General features: G+C 41.7%; 2 long non-coding RNA genes across 2 annotated transcripts; one reads left to right on the top strand and one right to left on the bottom strand.

Moving 5' to 3' along the window:
* Window positions 1-15,303: 15,303 nt before the first annotated feature.
* On the bottom strand, window positions 15,304-16,368 carry LOC122989400. The gene is made up of 2 exons (XR_006405042.1): window positions 16,046-16,368; window positions 15,304-15,546 (listed from the first exon to the last, which is right to left on the bottom strand). It is a non-coding gene; the product is annotated as an uncharacterized LOC122989400 (long non-coding RNA).
* On the top strand, window positions 15,507-17,531 carry LOC122989402. The gene is made up of 2 exons (XR_006405044.1): window positions 15,507-15,574; window positions 17,325-17,531. It is a non-coding gene; the product is annotated as an uncharacterized LOC122989402 (long non-coding RNA).
* Window positions 17,532-22,548: the final 5,017 nt, after the last annotated feature.

Here is a 22,548-nt window from a genome sequence, read left to right as displayed (position 1 = left end):
GGAGACGAGACTAAAATAGACGCCTGACCACATCCACCATCCACCAACCTCTAAACCCCTACCCAACCCTGAAGACCCTCCCCAGAACCCCCAAAACCCCCCAAACCACCGTGACCACGGACCCACCCTGCACGCTCTGAACCACAGCACATCACAGCAGAACCTGATTTATAACGACATGAGAGCAGATTTCACATTAACACTCTGTTTTAATACAAACTGGACTCTTCCTCATGTTCACCTGCTGTGACATGAACTCTGGTGAACTCTGGTGAACTCTGGTGAACTCTGTCTTTATTTCCAGTCACAGGTTTTTGGATCTTTGCAGATGTTTCACATTAAGGACACAGTGTAGTGATGTTCGCCTCCACCGTACACTTACTTCACTTTTCACAGTTCATTTTGTACATATTATATTATATATATTATTTTTAATTAATAGTATTTACAGTTTGTTTTTGTTTATGGTGTCTTTAATCACCTCAGTGTCTTAGGTAACTGTTAGCGACGTTAGCCGCTCGCTGTAGCATCAGCTTTAACTATCAGTTGCTGTTGCTCTTGTTTTACACTCAGTGCTCGGAAGAGCTGCAGGAACTGAAAGTGACTGATGATGACGATGATCTAAGATGATGAAGTACACTCAGAGTTTCAATCAGATCTTCCTGTGACACGCTGTTCCCCGACTGGTGACGCTGGACCTTCTTTCCTTCCCACTTTGCCTTCAGCTCAGCATCAACTGGGAGGGAGTGAAAGCTCTTAAAGGAGAACTTAGCTGATGAAGAGCAAAGAGGGACTGAGCTAAGCTAGCTGGCTAACCTAGCTAACGTCGCTATTTACAGACACTGAGGTGATCAAAATGATTAAAAATCCTAAAAACAGAGAGAGTGAAACAGATTTAGTGAATAAATGATGTCATACAGGAAACATGTGACTTAAACTGAAGCTTCCGCCCTGCCGGAGACCAAACATGGCGGCAGACGTTTCTCTGGGCGGCGTTCAGGACGTGTCTGTATAACTGACACAGAGCTGCTAACAGCAGGAAGCTGTGATGTCATCACGCTCTCCATCAGCAGGATGTGATGTAACGTTTCCATGGTTTCAGCTCCGACTGTCGCTCTGTTCATCACGTCTTCTTCTGTTGCTGCTTTACTGCAGTCGACAGCAGAATCAGCACCGACTGTTAATATTCACTGAACAGTCGTGGACGGAAACAAACATTAATTCACGTTTTCTTTTAGCGTTTTTCTGAAATTTCAGGTGACGTTTGGGCGTCATTTTGATGGAATCCTGACTGGTGTCTGCTCACACAGTGAAGTTATAGAAATATACATTATAGATGATTTAGATCTGGTTCAGAAAACACGTCTATGTTTAGTTCTGGAGCTCAAAGACTGGTTGAGAAATAAATAAGAAAGAAAAAGCAGAAACGTTCTGACAGATAAAATATGAAGCTGCAGGCTGACTGACCTCTGTGTGTCTGCAGAGCCGGCTGCACAACTCACTCCGGCTAACACACACACACACACACACACACACACACACACATTAACACATGAACACACACACAGTGTTGTGAAAGCACACATGGTGAGGCGTGTCGCTGCAGTGGGAAGAAAAAAATGTGCAGATAGCGTGCAGCAGAAAAACAGCCCATCCAAAAATATGTCCCAGAACAAACACAAGAGCTGCTGCAGGAATCTGATCCCACACACACACACACACACACACACTGTGACTCATAGCTCTGGTTTCATCAGTGAACAGTCGAGTGTAAAGTCAGAAAACACCCACAGCAGACTGCAGGCTTCACCCTGCAGCCGACAGACGCAAAAACACGACGCCGTCCCACACACACACGCAGCCGACAGACGACACTCGGCCTTCTCTGAGCCTGACTCAGACCAGCGCCGGCCCGCTTCAGCCCGCTTTAAATAACCCGGGTCCGAAATGTCAGAGCAGTCTGACGCCAGACGGGAGGAGAGACGCCGTCAGAACACACCGACACAGAAACACAAACAGACGTAAACTGAGAGTTTGTGTCACCGCTGCAATTAGACCTTTTTACAGGATTTTCTCTCTCGTCCTGCAACTCTGTTCATGCATGCAGACGCCCGTCTCCCAGCGGTGGAAAGCTGTTACTCAAGTACTGCACTTATGTACAGTTTTAAGATATTCTTGAGTATTTCCATGTGATGATACTTTATACTTTATACTCCACTACATTTATTTGACAGCTTTAGTAACTTTTATGAGTCGATATGCAAAACAAGATTATGAACAAAATCCAGTTATTATGCTTCAACAGGTCCAGAAAGTATTTCAGCAAAACATTTAAGAGCAATCATATCGACCAAGAGAACTACAGTTTCAGGTCCTTCTCTACATTATTCTTTCTATTATTCTCATTATTTTAGAATATTATTATATTAAGAATATTATTCCGTAAAAAAAGAAGAGAGCAGCAGTGGTCCCAGTATGGAGCCCTGAGGGACGCCCTTTGATACAGGCAGGAAGGAAGAGACCCAGCAAACTCGCTGAAAACCAGTTTACAGCATGTCCAGATAAACCAGTATCATAGAGTCTCTCCACCGAGGTGACACGGTGTCAACGCTTCAATAACAAGAGCTGCACAATAGTTTTTGCAGTCCAGCGCCTCCATGATGTCATTTTTATAGCAGCAGTTAATGTGCTGTGTTGTTTTCTAAAACATGAGAATATCATTTGTGTCTAAAAAAAAAAAAAGCTTGTGGATTTGTGAGGATCCAGCTGCTTCATCACATCAAAGAGGAGAAAGACTGAACGGTCGAACCGTAGAATTAATGATGAAGAACGAACCGTCGGCTTCTTCGTATCTGGATGTAAAGACTCAAATAAACAAGGAAATGATGTCACACGCGGAGCTAAACAGCAGCTAACAGTTCCAGACCGCCGTCTGAGCTGACGTTTGTTATCCTCATGAATTATGTTTATTTATTAACAACTTATAATCAGGCAGCTTCACATTTCTGTGATTTTCTGCTGCAGAAACCATCACATGCAGTTTGATGTCCTCTTGTAAAGAAACAATCTTTAATGCATAATAATGTCGTCTGCATGTGTTTCCTGTTGAAGAAGCTTTGACAGTTTAATCTGCAGTCGTTCTAATGAACCACCAGAGTATTCAGAGGTTTTTTACTGAATGTGACGCAGAGACGAGTTCACTGAGCTGCAGGTAAGACGACACTAATTACTGTCATCTTCATAAACAACAAAAAAAAAAATCATAAATCCTCGCTGGAGTTTTTGGCGCTGACTCAGAGATTTGTTTCCCACGCAGGCCCACCCAAAACGTCTGCACTGCTGGAGCCGACAGGCTGCCAATAAAACAGATTAGAGTCTGAACACACGTCTGACCTCCAGTCTGCTCTGCAGCTCTCAGCCGGCTGCAGCTGCAGCTCCCCGACGACTTTCCAGCCTTTCTGGATGAGACGCTGTTGAATTTATTAATATTTTTTTTGATGTTCGTTCGTTCCTCCAGACTGTCTGTCAGACGGTTTCCTGCTCCTTCTCTATTTGCTGATCAGTTTTGGCTGCTGCACTCTTTATTTGATTATTATTATTGTTAGTAACTCAGTGATCAGATGATCAGAAACCAGTAACATCAACTCATTCAGCAGCTGAAACTTTATTGTTGATACTTGTTGAATTTTTGCCACATTTTCATAAGTTCAGCTGAGCTGCTGCGACTGAAAGCTTCTCCAGCTTCTGCCAGCAGGCGACTATATTTTCCATATAATAAGTTCCAAATTACAAATGTCTGTTCCAGGAAACTTCTTGCAGACGATTATATAACTGTATGAAAATGAAAGACACACAGTTCAATAACCTGAAGTCAAAGTGAAACTGAAACTTCATTCAAAATTCAACTTTTAACTAAAAGTCCAGTGTTTTAGTTAAAAGGGAACAAACTCAGCAGTTTGTTGTGATGTCAGTTTCTTTTCTGTTTTTCAGCCTTTAACATCATTTCCCAGAAGCCTCAGAGTGTCTTTAACTGTTTATCTAATGAAACGAAGGAGGAGAGATGTAAAACTCTACATCTGTCAGTCAGTAACTGTGTGAGGTTCAGGTTCTGTCTGTGAAACACAGCGCTGCGTCGTCTCTCCGCGACCCCGAGACTGAACACCTGCCGTCGTTTACCTGAGGTGTGAAACAGTCAGACAGCAGAGAGAGAGGTCAGCTGAGGTCACGACCCCGAGAACTCCCAGCATGCTGAGCGGACACCGCTCAGCTGTCGCTGCGTAACACACACACACACACACACACACTCACACACACTCACTCACACACACACACACACACATATATACACACGCACACAGACACACACACACACACACACACTCACACAAACACACACACACACACACACACACACTCACACAAACACACACACACACACACACACACACACACTCACACAAACACACACACACACACACACACTCACACAAACACACACACACACTCACACACACACACACTCACACACACACACACACACTCACACACACACACACACACACACACACACACACACACACATATACACACACACACACAGCGCTGTCAGCTGCATGTGTGTGTTCAGTATATTTATTCAAGTATTTGCATGTATTTTTTATGTATATTTTGATTTATACTGTAAATATTAACATATAAATATCAGATTATTTCTTCTGTATTTTTCTCCTTCAGGTTTTACTGTGTTTGTTCAGATCTCTGCTCTGATTGGTCAGGAGTGAACAGGTGTTCCTCACATTCCAACTGCTGAACTTCACCCTCCTGACCTTTGTGTTTATTCTTTTATTTCATTTATTTTATTTTATTCTGCTTCTTTTTACTTTCCTTTTGTTTTTATTATTATTGGTTTTAATCTTCTTTCAGCTTCTATAAAGTGTTTTCATCCGTTAGAGCCGTTAAACTCTGTGACGTTGTGGACAAATAAAAAATATCAGTTTTCTGTGAATAAGAATGAATATTTCCTCCTCCTACATGAGCAGGTTTCAGTGATTGTGAGTAATTGTGAGTAATTGTGCGACTGTAACGTGGCCGTAAACTGTTAAATCTTCTACTTGTGTTCTTCCGTCGGTGCTGAAGTGCGTCTCAGAGTTCACACCTGTGTGTTTGCAGTTTCTCGAGCTCTGAGGTGTGACTCTGCCTCCAGCTGTTGACCCTGCTGAGGGGGGTCAGAAGGTCGCGGGGGGGGGTCAGGGGTCAGCTGGAGGAGACCGGGGGGGCTGATCTCTGCAACAAAAAAAACTGCTTTTACTTCTGATTCTTGTAAATGTAGCCGATAGATAATCCATCTGTACTTTATAGTACTTCTATGTCGTTCAGGTGCTTTTATTGAAGCGAAAGATCCGAGTTCTTCTTCCACATGAACCTCCCGTCAGACATCATGGGAACAAAACGGGTGAAAACCTCCATAATTACAACAAACCGCCGTGTGTCGCAGTGAAACGTCGGCTGTGTGGAAATAAGACTAAACACAATGAAAGAAAAGGTCTGCAGGGACGTTGTGGAGGTTTCTGGTCAGAGTCTGAGTCTGCAGACTGTCGCACAAAAACACACAAATATAGAAAAAAGCAGCTGCCGTGAGAGTGAGTCAGGAGGTTTTTACAGACAGCTGCTGCTCACCGACCTGCAGGACCACAGGAACATGGTTTTCTGCACGAATCGTCTCTTTTTGTGGAGAGTCGAAACCGTTTCCTCCTCGTCTGCATCTGTCCACACATTTAAATACCAGAAAAAAAAGCTGCTGAGAGATGAATCTGTGCGACCTGGACGTTACTGTGCACAAAACATTTACACGTCATTTTACACCCGTTTCACATTTTAGAAGAACATCACGTCTATAGATTTATAGTTACTGTCTGTTCATGAATCATGTGATTTAAACAAAAATGAATCCATGAAACTAACAGAAATATTTCCATCATGTTTTCCATCGTTTGAGCTTTTGACTCTTTTAATGACGTCATTTCGTTGTTTTCTTCTTCTTCTTATCTGCTGATATTCACACATTTTCTTTTGATCATTTTCTCGAAAGTCGGTTTAAAGTTTGAGCTACAAACAAACAGCCGCTAAAAGGTTCTGTTAGTTGAACGTAGACGGAAGCTGTAAAACACAGCAGATCTGAACGGCTGAACAGGTAAACTCATCTTCTTCGCTCCGTTTCTGCCTCCGTTCAGACTAAAACGTAGAAACATCTTCCAGTAAATGTGAAATTGCCGGCTTGGTGTCGTAGCGGAAGAGGAAGAAACACGACGACAATAAAAACAACGGCGGGCGGCTTCGTGTTGTTCTCTTTATTGTCTACTTAGAGTCAAACGCTGCTAACTACCTTCTCTCTCTACTGCAACTGTCACATTTTAACTGTTTGATTTCAGCTGGAACGACGCAGGAGAACACAGAAACCGCTGATAGCACCTAAATATGATTTACAACAAAACATAAAGTTGATTATTTCATTTTCCTGTGTGGACAATTCTACTAACATTCTGACCCTTTCAAAATAAACGTTGCCTTTTCAAAATAAACGTTTGTTATGTTTTAATTGTTTGATTGTATGCAGACACATTTAGTTTGTGTGTTTTAATGTGGACGTCTGCAGCATAATTATTCTTGATTCTGACTGGAAATCCTGGAAACAAAGTTGCACAGGAAGTCAGCTGACATGTTGTTATTGCAGTGATTTACAGCAGAACGACTGCTTGTGTTTTTAAAATAGCTGCCGACAGGAGCCGAGCTTTAGTCTGACTGTATCTCATACAGTTTGTTCTTCCTGCTGCTGTGTGTCTGTTTGGACTCAGACCTTTTACCGAGCTGTCAGTGTTGTCACATGCCTGCAGCATTCCTCACATTCCTCTCCGGCTGCTCAGAGAAGAAGGAATGCAGCGCGCCGGCAACACCCAGAAAACCGTCCAACAGCAGCAGAGGCAGCAGCAGCAGCTGCAGCCCCTGCTCACCCGGGTGGTTGCAGCTTAGGCTCCGACCATGTAAAGAAAATCCATTTATGGAAAAAGTGTGATGGTTAACGGGAGGCTGCAGCCTGTGATGTGGAGAGAGTGTTTGACTTTGGGTTAGTGGCAGCCGTCTGAGAGGAGACACAGTTTAACAACTCTGCAGGGACAAGGAGGGGAAATCTGCACGCAGACAGAAAACTAGACGAGTCTGTGGAGGGAAAACACTGTCAGGAAAGAAATCAGACAAAAACGACTGATTTCTAAATGAAGTCTGGGAGATGGAAACACCTTTCAGACGCTTGAATCATTGTCTGCAAATGCTGTGTAGGAGTCAGACTGTGTGAATCCCGTCTGCAGAGTCTGTGTGGTCCCTCGCTGGTTTCTGAAGAGACGGATTAAAGTCTGGAGTTTGGGTTTACCGCACGTCTGGAGCCAGAGAAGTCTCATTTGAGGCCGAGACGGGCGGAGTCTGTGTGCAGCCGAGGTGGAACAAACGACCTCAGCTCAGTCTGATAGGATGAGACTTAATATAACTTTAATGGAACGCTTTTTCAGTACACGTCAGGGAAACCTGTCTGTTAGATATTTGTCATGAGGAAAAAGTGTAGTTTAGTCTTGATTGTTGGTGCTGGATGAAAGGTCAGAGGTCACCAAAATCTCTCTGGATCAAAGAAAACTACAACCAACACACTCTGAATTTACCCATGATGCTCGGAGGTCTCATTCTCAGCTCTGCAGTTTGATGCAAATGTGCTGCAGGTTGAAACCCTCTTTGTCTCTCAGCAGAGGAGATAAGAGCTTCTCCTGCTCAGCAGCAGCAGCAGCAGAAACATTATTCAGCTCATTTGCACGTCGTTTGCATCTCATTTGCATAAAGAAAGACATTCATGATCCTTGCTCCTCTCTAAACGTCTCGCTGTGTCTCCACCCGCGTCTCCTTTCTGTTCCTCCTTCGTCAGACTTTAAACTCTTACCTGAAACTAAAATAAGAAACATCTGAGGCGCTGCGGTCTGTTTCTGATCCATGAGCTGTAAAACTGTGAGACAGGAAAGCAACCGAAGAGACATGAAGTCTGAAAGCAGACAGGAAGTAGAACGTGTTTGCGAAATTGAATTTATTAGTTTGCTAATTAAAAATTAAGCAATAAAGACTGTCTGTGTGTTCATGTGATCCCAGACTGACTCCATGATGTTGGGATATCAGGACTCTGCTGCAGGATAGTTTGAGCACTTTATTAGGAACACCTGTGCTGTCTAGTTCACTTCACTTTATTGTCCCACTGGGGGAACTTTGGCTCGCAGCAGAGCTCAGATAAACAACGACAGAACACACAACAAGACAATCAATAAAAGATGGGTTTTATACAGGATGGGATAAGATTAAGTGCTTCGGTGTGAGGTAACAATTACCTTTTGTGCAGGATGAGCATGTATATTGCAGCAGGGACGAAGGAAAATTGAAATCTATTGCACATCTGGGACCCCTGCAGCTCTGACCTGGAGGATGAAGATGAAGAAGACGACGGTCTGGGCTCCTGAGACCTGGAGATTATCAATTTATATTGTTGTATTAAACATCTCTCTGCTCTCTCTATACACAGCACTTTATAAAGCCTTTTATTTTTACTATTACTATTATTATTATTACTGTTATTATCCTAATCAAAGTGTTTCTAATGGATCTAATAGGCTCATTATTGGATTAACAGAAACCCAAGTACCACCTCCTAGTTGCACCTTTCTAGTTAATGGACCAAATATGGCGTCACCCATGTCCCTTCCTGGACAACGATTGGCCTGAAGTCACATGACCACATATCCAACCCGTCATTGGCTGATATGTGTCTGGATGTATATGACTGGTTTTCATACCCAACTTACTTTATTTAAATGTTTGTAATGTGTTTGATGATGACCCTGATGAAGGCCACAAGCCGAACTATCAACTAATAAAGTTGTTCTTCATACTGTTGCTGGAGTTCTGATCTCTCCACCATGTTTCCCAGACGGTTTGTGTTTTGGACGTTCAGGTTGGTCACCAGGATCCTGATGAAAAGGTTCAAACTGACTCAATCAGACAAACAGGAAATACGGTCTTTACTGGCAATCTTACAGATCAACGTTATTGTCAATGATCGTGCCAAGATACTAGTAGCTCTATAATTATATCTACTCCCTGACCTTTGACCTGACCTTTGACCTGACCTTTGATGTCTTTTAGTAATATTCAGCCTCAGAAAATGATCATCACACCAGCGTACAAAGTCGTCAACAACAGGCCTGTGAGACGTCTCTTCATCTCAGAGAACACTGATGATGACAGCGTCTATCACTAACAGGATGTACAGTAAAGGTCTGTGACGAGGAACCATTAACCCTGATCGTCCGGGGGGCCTACATGTCAGGAAATCTACAATCCACCTAACATCAAAATCAAAAAGAGACAGCAGTTTATTGGCTAAAATGGGAGGCTGGATTGTATTAAAAGCAGACAAAAAGTCAATAAATGAATGAGTTTGAGCGCTTGTACAACTAGTAAAGAGGCAGTTGTGTCCTCACCTCCTCTGTTGCTTCTACAGGCAAACTGCATGAGGTCTAGTGAGCCCTTAACCCTTTTAACTAGCTGTTGCTTCATCAGCCTCTCAAATGACTTCATGACCAGTCAGATAAGCGCTGCTGGCCTGAGGTCATCGAGCTGTTTGGGGGACCTGACTGTCAGTAGTATCTCTGTAATCCTGTCTGGCCTTTTTCCAATTTTGCATTTTCTAAACATTGTTCTTAAACTGTGAGTGTTAAATGTGAATTCAGTAGACACGTGTTAGACACGTCTATATCGTCCTTTCCGAGATTAGAATTGGAGCCGTAAAATCCTTTCAATTAATCATCTAGTTCATTGTTGCTGTTGAAACAGCTGATATTAATACGCTTGTTTTTCTCACACTGCCTTCAGATTATTGCTGAAGAATCTAATGCAATCCAACACAACAGTTCTACCATAAACTCTACTTTTACGAAGCTTATTCATTTTCAGTTTTTGTTGATATTGTCAGAAAGTTTGCATATTTTACTTCTTTAATCATTTATTCCGTTTTATTACATGCATAGAGTTCTGCATCTGTTTTTCTTGCTTCATTAAACTCTGATCTGATCGTCACACTGGTTCTTTTACAGTTAGTAGATGATTTATAATGAAAACTCATCTGCTGCTTCACAGATTCAACCAGTCTTGAGTTTCCTGATAAACTGAGAGCAACAGAAAAGCCTAAAAATAGGATTTGTATTGATTTCAAGACATTTTAATGACTCAGATTTCAAGTATTTACTGTGACAGCATAGTAACTGAGTCACAGAGGGGAAAACCCGAACCTGACAGACAGGAGCGCTCACTCCGCTCTGATCACACAGACTGGCTGAACAACAAACACATCTGGACGAATGAACTCGCTCTGATCCAGCAGACTGTCTGTACATCATGTTTCCAACTTTCACCAGAAACTGCTGCGAGACATCAGCCGTCCAAATAAGTTATCAATGACTTCATTATTGATTAAAGAATCTATCAAACAGCCGAGACTTTGAACTGAACAGAAACCTCAGACTGTGTTAGCAAACAGCAGCTAACATTACCTCCAAACATTCAGACTGACAGGAAGTCAGGTGAATAATAAACTTTGTGTTTGTGTATTTGGATTTAATACCTTGTTTTAAATGTATGTTCCGGTAACTATTAGCATAGCTAACACCCTTCATAAAAGCTAGCACGTTAGCATCAGTGTTTTTCTGAATCACCCTGCAGCTCAGTCCGATTACTAAATACACATAGATGAGCATGTGATCATGCTAACAATTGGCATGTTGGCTTGTTTTAAAGTTAGCTCTTTAACATTCATGCTAATATTATTGAGTTTACACAGTTTACTCTGAACTGAACTGTTGGACCAACAGACTAGTTTCTTACATTAAGCATGTAACATTTAACATAAACATGCTAACATTTAGCATGTAATGTTGAGCAAATATATACATACATATGCTAATATTTAGCATGCTTGCTTGTTAAAAGTTATGTTATTTAACTTTGTACAAAGCTGTGCCAACAGACACACTAGCATGTTAACATGTAGCATGTAACAGTTAGCATAGACACGCTAATAATTATAATTAGCATGTTAGCTTTCTATCATTATGCCACATTCATGTCATATCAGAGTTATCATAATTACCTATTTTAAATTTTTAATTAGTATTGACGTCAACATGATTATAATTAGAAACTGATGTTCTCTGAAAGCTCTGATATTTCTGACTGAACAAACAAACAAACAAACAAACAAACAAAGTCTATAAAAACTACAATTCTGCCTAAATAAGAGACTCAAAGTTCTCTGCAGTTAAACTTCTTTTAATCTGTCTTTAAAGTCTTTTAAGGATGATTTAACTGCAGCGGTGAAGTGAAGCTCCAATCAGAAACCTGTTAAGAACAGATGTGTCTTCTGTTATGAGATCGACTCTTCTTCATCCAACACATTTAGTCAAATGAGACCTCAGCACCATTAAAACCTCAGTTCATTTCCCAGAATCCTCCTGTAGCCGTGTGTGATGACTGTCACAGTGTTTCACCACAGAAATGACTCAAATCCCAGTGAGGTTCTGAATCAACGTCGTGCACTGACAAGACGATCCCGAGACGCTCGTATGTCTTTTCTAACATCGAAGAAACAAAGAGAAGTCTGGAGCTGATTCAGAAATCAGCTAAAACAGCTCTGAGTCATCTTCAGCGTGACGTCATCTGTTTACGTCTTGAACAGCTCTGTGACTCACAGCCAGGTTTCTAAATTCTGCTGTTGTTATTTTATTATGTATGTTTCATGCTTCAATTAAAACTGTGGAGGGAAAAAGGTTGACGATGATATCAGTGTGTGTGGGAGACCTTTAATCTAACCATCAGTCGACCGTCTAAGTGACATGATGAGCAGATAAAAAGACTGAAAAAACAGAAGAAAACATCCAGTTTCAAAGCAAAGTTTCCATTTGATTTGTTGCTTTCAGGTTTCAGTCAGAGCTGAAGGTCAAAATGTGGCCCGAGAGCTTAAAAGTGATTAAACACGCGACAGTTGTGAAACCAAACTCTTGTAGGTAGACGGGTCCATCGCCCACAAGACAGTTTTTATTGTTTTAATATCAAAATGAAGCTTTCTGCTGCACTCTGAGATGAAAATAGCAGGAGAGATAGTAGTAAAACCTGCTGTGGGTGCAAATAGTCAAGAGAACAAGACAACATCCACCCTGTTGAGCAAACACACTGTGAGTCATTTAACTCACACGAAGCTCAAGTTCAAGCAGGAAGACAATTATCATTCACTCTGTGGGCTCCACCTCAGTTATTATCTAATGACTTTAATGGGATTTGTAAGTTTTCCTCTCAGTAAATCATCATCTTAGATGAATAATATTAAACTGAAATTAAATATCATGTTTTTTTTGTCTGCTACAGCAACATATCTGCTCTGTAAATCTCTTGTTCTGTGTTTTCCTTTGATAAAAAAATCTGACATCAAAAGGGAGAAATTAATATTTTAAATTCTTTGCTTTCATGATGGCGCCCCCCAGTTTTACATTATGTCAATTAAATATAGTTCCATCCTCTCATGTAGCTGGACTCTTTATTCCCAAACAGAAGATCAGTGTTAAATAAAATGATAACGTGTCGTTCTGTCATAGTCGGAGCAGACGGTCACACTGAGCCTGATTGCATCCTGCTACACAACACAAGAGCCACAGACTCTGAACAACAACCCGCATTATCTTTCCTGCTAAAGTCTCCATCTTATCCAACTAAAAACCAACCAGCAGCTCCACATCATGAGTCTGAAGCACCTTAAAGTTCCACTGATGGCCGCTAGCTGTCAATCATTGTTTCAACGAGTCATTCTGGTCTCAATCTCTAAATTCAGACCCTCTAATAAGTGCGCTGGTGGTCATTTTGGAAATTATTGCTCCATTAATAAGATTTTTAGACTTTTAGACTTAGTAGCTTTGATGTCTGCTGTGTGGGTGTTGATTGACAGCTGTGATTGACAGCTGTGATTGACAGCTGTGATTGACAGTTGGCTCCAGGACTCACACTGAGTCAGACTGTTGTCACAATATTTAAGTTTAATGTTCCTTGATTACGATACCTGCCCTGTTAGCACAATCTATGTAAACCAACAGCTGACGTCACACCTCGCTACATCCATCTTTATACACGGACTGCGGTACAAACATGAACACATGTCTTGTCCCGCACATTAGCTTGTTGAACGAGCTACGTTAGCAGCTAGGTAGCTAATTAGCTGCTCAGCTGCAGCACATTAAACAGCAGGTAAACATACCTACAAATGTCACTTCGGACCCGTTAGATGATGGTTTGGTTGTTGCTCTTCAAAATCTTGAAAGAAAACAACTTTATTTTCATTATCAATTAATCTACCGATTATATTCTTGATTAATTAGTCAATTAGTCTATAAAATGTTCCAAACAAAGTGAAAAATGCTCGTCACGTTGTCCCAGAGCCTGAAGTGACGTTCAAACTGCCAAATGTTTTCTGATTCAAACAAAATAGAGGAAAAGTTGATTGTTATCATCAACAGCTTCACAATTCAATAAGGTCAAACTTTATCAAGCTACCGTCGCTCACAATGAATCACTTCAATGTGCATCTGAGCTGAGGATGTAAACGAGCGACTCAGTGTGAACGAGACACTTTCACGGCTTCACTCGGTGGAGAAAAGAATGTAAACTGTTAAGTGAAGAGAAAAAATGGAGGTTTTCTTTGTCGACATGATGAACAAGTTAAAGGAAAAGAAGAAGAAGAAAAGAGGAAGGTAAAAGCAGCTGACAGCAGCTGTTTGATCCTGTTTTATGCAAACAGGCGACAAAGATGAGAAAAAAGTAGGAGGAGCAAGACTTTCACATATTTATATGAATTTGTCTTCGAAGCATATAAACACATTAATTTAGTTTCAATGACTTCACATTTGTTCTTAGGGCTTTATTATTATTATTAGTAGTAGTAGTAGTAGTATTATATTGCTGCTCCTTCCTACTGTGGCTGCTTGTTAATTGATTGAACTGAGAGCATCTTGCTGCTGCTGGAGAAGTTCAGACAGAAGTCTAAACTCACAAACTGAGTCACAAACTGAGAACTCAGATCTGGAACCTGAACTGCGGTAAAAGAAAAGATCTGTTGAGGTTTTTAATCATTCAGCTTCTTCAGATTCACTTTGTGCTCATTTATGTCCAAACCACAGACTTTGATGTGAGTCCAGACATGTGTTTCCTTATCAGCCTCTCATTTCCTTCCAGACCCCCCCCCCCCCCCCCCCTCCACCCTGCAGCTGGGGGGGGTCGGTCTGAGCCGAGTCACAGGAGTTACTCACGGAGGGCAGCAGGATGAGTCAGCTGAGGTGCAGTGATGAACAAAGCATCGGAGGCTTTTACTGTGGTCGACCACAAGAAGCGATTCCTGCCACACCTCCACTCCTCCAGAGTCACAGTCACAGCTCTGTGATGAGATCTGGATCTGTTCTGCTCCCTGAAGACCAGATCCATGAGGTCCAGATCCAGCTGGAAGACCCAAACTGAGACTTAAAAGCCTGGATTCAGTCCCTAACCCTGACCCCCTAACCCTAACCCTGACCCCCTAACCCTAACCCTGACCCCCTAACCCTAACCCCTAACCCTGACCCCTAACCCTGACCCCCCAACCCTAACCCTAACCCTAACCCGAACCCCCAACCCTAACCTTAACCCTGACCCTAATCTAATTAGTCACTGTTTAGTGCAGTTTATGTAACTTGCTGCACTATTAATCCACTTCAAATCATATTCAGTTGATTAGAGACTTGACACTTTATAACAAATCATGTTTTGTTTATTTTTTGTTTTATTTGCACAAATAAGGAAACACATAAAGATGCTGCATGATTGTGCTGGTCAGGGCTCATAAAAAGAAAACAAAAAAACAAAATAAAAGTTTGTCAAAGGAGAAAAAATAACAGATGTGTGCTGTTGATTGATCAGCTGATGCTGCGTTCACCAGACCTGAGTGACCCTCTGGCTTTATTATGAATAATCCTCATACATATAAGTTTTTTATGTTTGTCTGACAAGTTTCCAAAGTTTCCAGATCGTCTATGAAACATAATCCACACACGACAGTCTGAACATCTGTCACCACAACCTGATTGAAGGGCCGTGTGCACATCCTCTTCCTCATCCTCTTGCTCGTTGAACGGGTGTTTTGATAAACTTCTCTTATTGCACTCACAGTAATGAGCGTAGTTGTCATCCACTCGAGTAAAATGTGATCTTTTCACGTCATTCACAGTCGAACACAAACCTGAAATAAATCAAACAAGTTTCCCCACTTTGACTCGACACATATCAGCACATCAAGACGTAACTGATGACTGGTGATGTTACGGGGAAACATCGTCTTCATCACTTCCTTCAAACGTGACGGAGTGTGTTTGTTGTCCTCTTCAAGGCGGAAAAAGACTGAATAGATAAATCAAAAGTATTCATAGTAAGTAGAAAAAAGGCACAATAAATAGAATAACCAGTAATTATGAACACAAGATACACACACGTGAAGTGCTAATAACAAACATGACATGAGATAAACAAACTGCTGGAGGAGATGAGTGTGTGTGAAGTCATATTTATTTATCATAGAACACATTTTAAACAAACTGTTCATCAAAAGGCTTTACAGAGAAATTTAAATTATGATTAAATAATAAAAAAATAAAATAAATAAATGACTGTAAAATGAAGACATATGATGATGAGCTAACACCGACACACATTCAGTTTACTACAACAGTGTGGTTAACACACACACACACAGAGAGAGAGAGAGAGAGAGAGAGAGAGAGAGAGAGACAGAGAGAGAGAGAGAGAGAGAGAGAGAGAGAGAGAGAGAGAGGAGGAAGCAGTGAAAACACATCTGTCTTTCTCATAACTGAGTTCATTTCTTCTAAACGTCTCACTTCACCTCGTCGTCAGTTCTGCTCGGAGCTGAAAGCCGGACGCTGACAGTCTGATGGATTCAAGTTATCCAACAGCGTCATATTCCTGCTGTCACATGACGCTCCGCTCATATCCGACATGAACGAGACAAAATTATAAAGATATGTAACTCAATAATAAACCATTTGTAACTCAGTTTATTCTGATTGGTTCCTGTTGGGTTCAACACTGAGTCACATGTTGAACACAACAGCTGTTATTTCTGACAGCGTCTTGTTTTCTGGTTGAATATAGATGTAGATGTATTTCAGTGCGGTTCTGATCTGTATGAATACATGTTAAACTGCAGAGTTTGGAGATGAGGATGTAAACATGTTGCTGTATCACTGAAGGCTTTCTGGCTGAAAACTATGTGAATGTGTCACAGTTTGATCCAGAATTGTTGCTGTTGAAGAGTTTGAACATGTGGACTTTAGATGTGGAATTGTATGAAAATTAAAGAACAACATGCATATTTTAGCTTTTAGCTTTTTAGCTTAGCTTAGCATAAAGACTGAAAACAGGTGGGAACAGCTAGCATGGCTCCATCTGCCAGCTCTAAAGCTCACTGATCACACCTGCGTTAGCTATGATGAACTGCTTTATTTCTAACTGATCCGCTCAACAAACAGCTCAGAATATCTCCCACACGTTGTTGCGTCGACTGGATTTTAGCACCGCTAACGAAGCTCCGCTAACTCAGTGAGAAACACGTTTCATTTCCTGTAAATTCTTCTTTCATTCTCCTGTTATTTAGTCATTTAAAAGCTTTAAAAACCTTTGCCAGGCTTCCTGAAAGCTGGCCAATCAGAGGGGAGGAGGGCCTTAAAGAGACAGGAGCTAAAACGGCCTGTTAGAGACGGAGGCTGAACTGAGGCGCTGCAGAAAGGACCAGTAGAAGATCAATAAGGAGGTTTTTGAACTGTGAATCATGTAAAGCTGCTCTAGTGGAGCCCCAGAATAAAAATATAAAGCTGTAAATTAGCGTAATAGGTCTCCTTTAACGGAAAAGCCTCATTGTGTGAAACAGGAACCTGAGTTTGGAGGATCTGAACATGAGTCACGACTGAGATACAGTTTCAGTTCCAGACTTCAAACTCATCTGTTCCTGAGATGAACTCCTGCTGCTCCTCATGAATGGACGGAGATCAAAGAGTGTGTGTGTGTGTGTGTGTGTGTGTGTGATCCTCAGGTGAGGTGAACATGATGTCGCTCTGACCCCCCGCTGCATCCGTGATGACGACGCTCGTTCTGTCCTTTCACAGCGCGACCAATCACAGCAGAGACACGGTGGGGAGCCTCTGTGAGCCCGGTGCATTATGGGAGGTGAGGTGAAGGACAGCAGTCACCTGAGGACATTAAACCTGCTTCCATCCACCTTTTTATTCATTTATCTCTTTATTTATACAAGTAATTCAACTGTATTTCAGGCTTTTCCATGTGGTGATTGATAAATCTATTGATTGACTATTGATGATATTGGGAATATTTATTATCATGGAAAATATTTGGGGATAAAAGTGTTGAGTTATTATGTGTCTGTGATATAAAAACAGCAATAAAACAGTTTCAGTTCTTTCTTTGAAGCCTTTCACACAACTGATGGCTGTAAATCAAACTATATTGATCGTCTGGGAAGCTGTGATCAATGAACAGAGATGATTAGATTAGATTAAAGCAAACAGAGCAGACGTTTACATGTCTGTCAGTCAGGTGATAATGTGACACTGATGCAAATGCTAATGATGCTAACGCTGCTAATGCTGTTAATGCTAACAGAGACTCCTGCAGTGAGACTAATGACTTTACAACACACACACACACACACACACACACACACACACACACACACACACATACTGATACACACACACACACACACTGATACACACACACACACACACACACACACACACACACACACACACACACACACACACTGACACACACACACACACACACACACACTGATACACACACACACACACTGATACACACACACACACACACATACACACACACACACACACACACACACACACACACACACACACACACACTGATACACACACACACACACACACACACACACACAGATACACACACATACACACACACACACCTTGTTGCCAGTACTTTGTAGTATTTAGTTTGTAGTATTTAGTACTACGTGTGCAGGTTTTAGACATTAACAGTGAAGTGATGATAATCTGAATATTGGTTATTGATCAGAGTTTAATAAACAGCAGAAATCTAAAGTTAATCAATATTTGTCTTTAATCATCAGCAGGTCTCTTCAGGTTCTCGGCAGGTCGCTTCTTCTTCTTCTTCTTCTTCTTCTTCTTCTTCTTCTTCTGCTGTTTCTGTCTCTTCATGTTGATCCATTCTGACTCTTTATGACTGACACACACACATGACACACGTGACAGCGTGTTGCTGAGTCAGCTGATCGTCATGGTTTCAGGATCTCATGATATTTGTTCCATGTCCTGTGAGTCTGCTGTGACCTCTGACCTTTGACCTCTGACCTCCGAGCTCCTCTCCGACAGTCAGCTGGAGTCACACAGACCATCAACACGTGTCCCTGCAGGTTAAATCACGGATCCGTTCACATCTCATCTGCTGTTGATAGAAACTGAAACTGGATCAATAACTATAAATCCTCAGATTTCACTTCCTGTGTCTCTTTTACGTGAAACATTTTGTGCTTCTGCATCATTTAACTGTTGTATTAATGGTGCAGTGACTCCTGAACGCTCCTCTGTTATACTGAGTGTGAACTTTAAACATCTTAAACATCTTTTCTTTGTCTAACGGCTGTTTTTTGCAGCGTCTCTTGAACGCAGCTCGTCCCAGTGTGAATCATAAAATCATTGAGTTTGTTGAAGCAGCTGATGTTATCAAAGCGTCTGACGCTCAGACAGGAAGCTCTGAAGAGCAGGACGTCATTTAACATCAAGAACTTCCTGTTGCTAAGGACAACGGCCAATCAGAAGGCAGCGCTGAGATTTCCATTAACTGCTGTCAGAGAAAAAACTCACAACTACCAGAGATGTTTTTACTTTTCATTTCTAAAGCTGACAAAGTTTCACACATAAAAAATATAAAAATCACATTTTATTATTATTATTATTTAAAAAATGCAAAAATGAGCCTTTATGTTTTTAGATACGTGGTTTCCTGAGCAGGTGTGTTTATAACAGACAGACAGCAGCTGAGATACACACACACACACACACACACACACACACACGTACTGTACTCCTGTACCTGCGAGGCCCGTCATTAACATCATACTGAAGCGTTTCCCCGGCAACAACACGTCATGGATGTATTATAAGAGCTGGATATCAAAAATGGCGCCGTTCAGTCCAACAGGAATATACGCAGTAGTTTCTCCTGCTGGCCCCGCCCACCAGGTCCCGCTCAGCCCGCAGACTTTACACTGTGATGATGTCACACTTTTTAAAATCATTTTTCTCGAGGAAAGTTTTAGAAACATGAAACCTCTGTGGATCAAAAGTTCATAATAGAAAGAGTCATCGTTGACGTTGTTTGCAGTTGGAGGTTTAATGTTTCACTGTAACGCTGCAGTGACCACGAGGAGAAACTGGCTGTACGGCCGAGCGGCGGCGGCGGCGGTGGCGGCGGCGTTTCAGCTCTTATTAAACATCCATGAGAACAGTTCTGCACAGAGGTTTACAAACGCTGTCGATCACTGAATGAATAAATACTTTTCTCAATCTTCCGGTTGTACAGTTATAACAGAAACACACCGTCATGTCGTGCAATGTGATCGGGTAGTATTACCAGCGTTGCCATGGTGATATTTTGGTCTGTAACTTTAGATAACTTGTAACATCCTTGTTTAATTAGGGATGATATAAACCAGCCTGCTGGAGGATAGCGTCTGGTTACCATGGAGATGACTGAAACCCTTCACTGAAGCATAAATTGAAAACGTTGCGCAACTCTTTAATATCTACTGAGCGACATTTATCACCTGATCATCAGACAACAACTGTCAGCCAATCATGAGACAGACTCACGATGCTTCATTTCATAACAACATCTGTAACATCTGTACCAGGACATACAGCTGCTGCCATGGTGACACAGAGAACTTTAGAGGGAGAGGTCAGAGGTCATGCAAACATACTAACATGTTGATTTAGCTCAGGTTCTGTTGACGAGTGTGAATTAAAGGTGCAGTGAGAGTGTTGATAAGACGGATCAGCTGTTTGTTTCAGTTTCAGTTGAAGTAACAGATTCTTTATCATCCTCCATGTTTGTCCTCCTCTCAGCTTCTCTGCTTCTCATTGGCTGGAGTCTGAGGCTCATTTGCATGACGTCGGCTGTCCACAAACAGCTGGAGGGCTCGGCTGGAGGAGGGAGGGGCGGGTCCCGCTGGAGAGTTTTTGTTCCTGAGGCATTCTGGGAAAAACCCACCGAGGTGAGATTTGCATAAACAAAGAGAGAAAAGAAAAGAGAGTCGCCTTCAACAAACAGCTGATCAACCGACAGCAATGCGCTGATGTCACTGTGATGTCACAGTCCAGTGGGTCTGTGCACGTGTGTGTTGTGTGTGTGTGTGTGTGTGTTGAACATGTGGCAGCAGTGTTGGTGGTCTTTTCAAAGCTTGTTTCATTTTTTATTAGCAGGTTTCATGACTCTGTGTGTGAGCTGTTGTACTTCCATCTTTTTAAGGAACAATTTAAAGCGTCTATAACATTTATTTTCTGTAACACCACAGTCTGATGTGTCTGTGTGTGATGTGTTGGTGATGAACCTACAGAGAATTATCAGAGACTCTGCAGCTCCTCTCTGCAGCTTTATAGTGAGTTTCAGCTCATTGTTTATCTGTCCGGCTGCAACTTTACTGTTCTGGTTCACTCTCAGCGTCTCATAGCGTCATTTTCAGAGAAAAAGCTGTAAAAAGCCGCTGAACACTACCTGCTCACAGTTAGCTGTAGACTAGCTGCTCACAGTTAGCTGTACACTACCTGCTCACAGTTAGCTGTAGACTAGCTGCTAGCAGTTAGCTGTAGACTAGCTGCTAGCAGTTAGCTGTAGACTAGCTGCTCACAGTTAGCTGTAGACTAGCTGCTCACAGTTAGCTGTAGACTAGCTGCTCACAGTTAGCTGTAGACTAGCTGCTAGCAGTTAGCTGTAGACTAGCTGCTCACAGTTAGCTGTAGACTAGCTGGTGAACATAGTGGAGCATTTAGCAGCTAAAGAGCCAGATGTTTCCCTCAGGAGTTGCTAGAGAGTAAAAACAGAAGCTAAAAGAGAGTGAATACTGGACAGAAACACGACTCCACATGAGCGATAATGTCGCCCCGTAAATAATCAGCTGTTTGCTGACAAGTTTAACATGTCAACTTAAAGCTGATGATCAGATGTCAGTGTTGTGTTCACTACTAATTTCTGCAGAAAACTAGTGGACAAAAAAACAGTTATTGCAGGTTTAAAGAAACAGAGCTGTATATGATCATGTTTTCCTAGTTTTTTATCCTAAAGAAACAGTTCACCACCTCTGTTTGTTAGAGGGAGATGGATATCAACATGTCCCAGCAAGAAACTTTGGACAGAAGGTTTGAGTTTTGGACAGAGTCAGACTGTGGGCTCTTCTCATTTCTCTATTTTGTGCCTCCTCGTCTCCTCGTCTCCTCGTCTCCTCCTGCCTGTGAACTGATCTCATCACTGCGTCTCTCTGATGGAAACTAAACATCAGTTACTGCAGCTTTAAATCAGGAACATGACGACGTATTTAGACCATTTTTAAAACTACAATTAATCAGGTTTCATGACCCTCAAACAGCACGACGAACAACAACTGAAGAGTTCAGATCAGACTAACTAAAGGTCGTCTCTAGACCTGCTTTAAGAAGAAGTTTGCTGTGAATACTGCTGACATCATAACAACATCATCTCGTCCTTCATGTAAAAACCCAGAATCTGTAAATATTGTTGGTTTATAAAGTTTTCACTGCTGGACTCCAGATGTTTCCTCCTTCACATTAAAGTCTCCACATCACACTGGTGATGAGCTGAATACTGGATCACGATTGGCTGCAGACTGGTCGTGATGTCATTAATCCTGCAGGTGTTAAAGTGAGATTTAAAGGTGAGTTCAACACAAACTCACTTCTGAGTAAAAATATTTCACATCAGGTGTCCTTCAACAAACAGCTGAAAAACAACAAAAATATACAATAAAAACAATAAAAACTGCTTTAATTTTAATGCAGAGTGACTCACAGAGCGATACATGTGCTCAGATGGAGGATGTTTGTTGTTCAAGGAGACATATTCACTTATATTCAGTTATATTCAGTTATTTATATCTTGTTCTGGTCAAAGTTCTAAAACTTCAACCTGCTCTGAACGCTTCGTTTGCAATGTTCTTTACTTTCCCGCCAAGATGACGTCGGCTCATCACACCCATAAACGTGCATCCGTTCTGTAATCTCTGTTGCTAAGGTGGTT

The sequence above is a fragment of the Thunnus albacares genome, chromosome 9 (genome assembly GCF_914725855.1).
Source record: "Thunnus albacares chromosome 9, fThuAlb1.1, whole genome shotgun sequence".
Taxonomy (NCBI): Eukaryota; Metazoa; Chordata; class Actinopteri; order Scombriformes; family Scombridae; genus Thunnus; species Thunnus albacares.
Note: the sequence above shows the minus strand (reverse complement) of the source record. Positions and strands in the feature narration are given on the sequence as shown.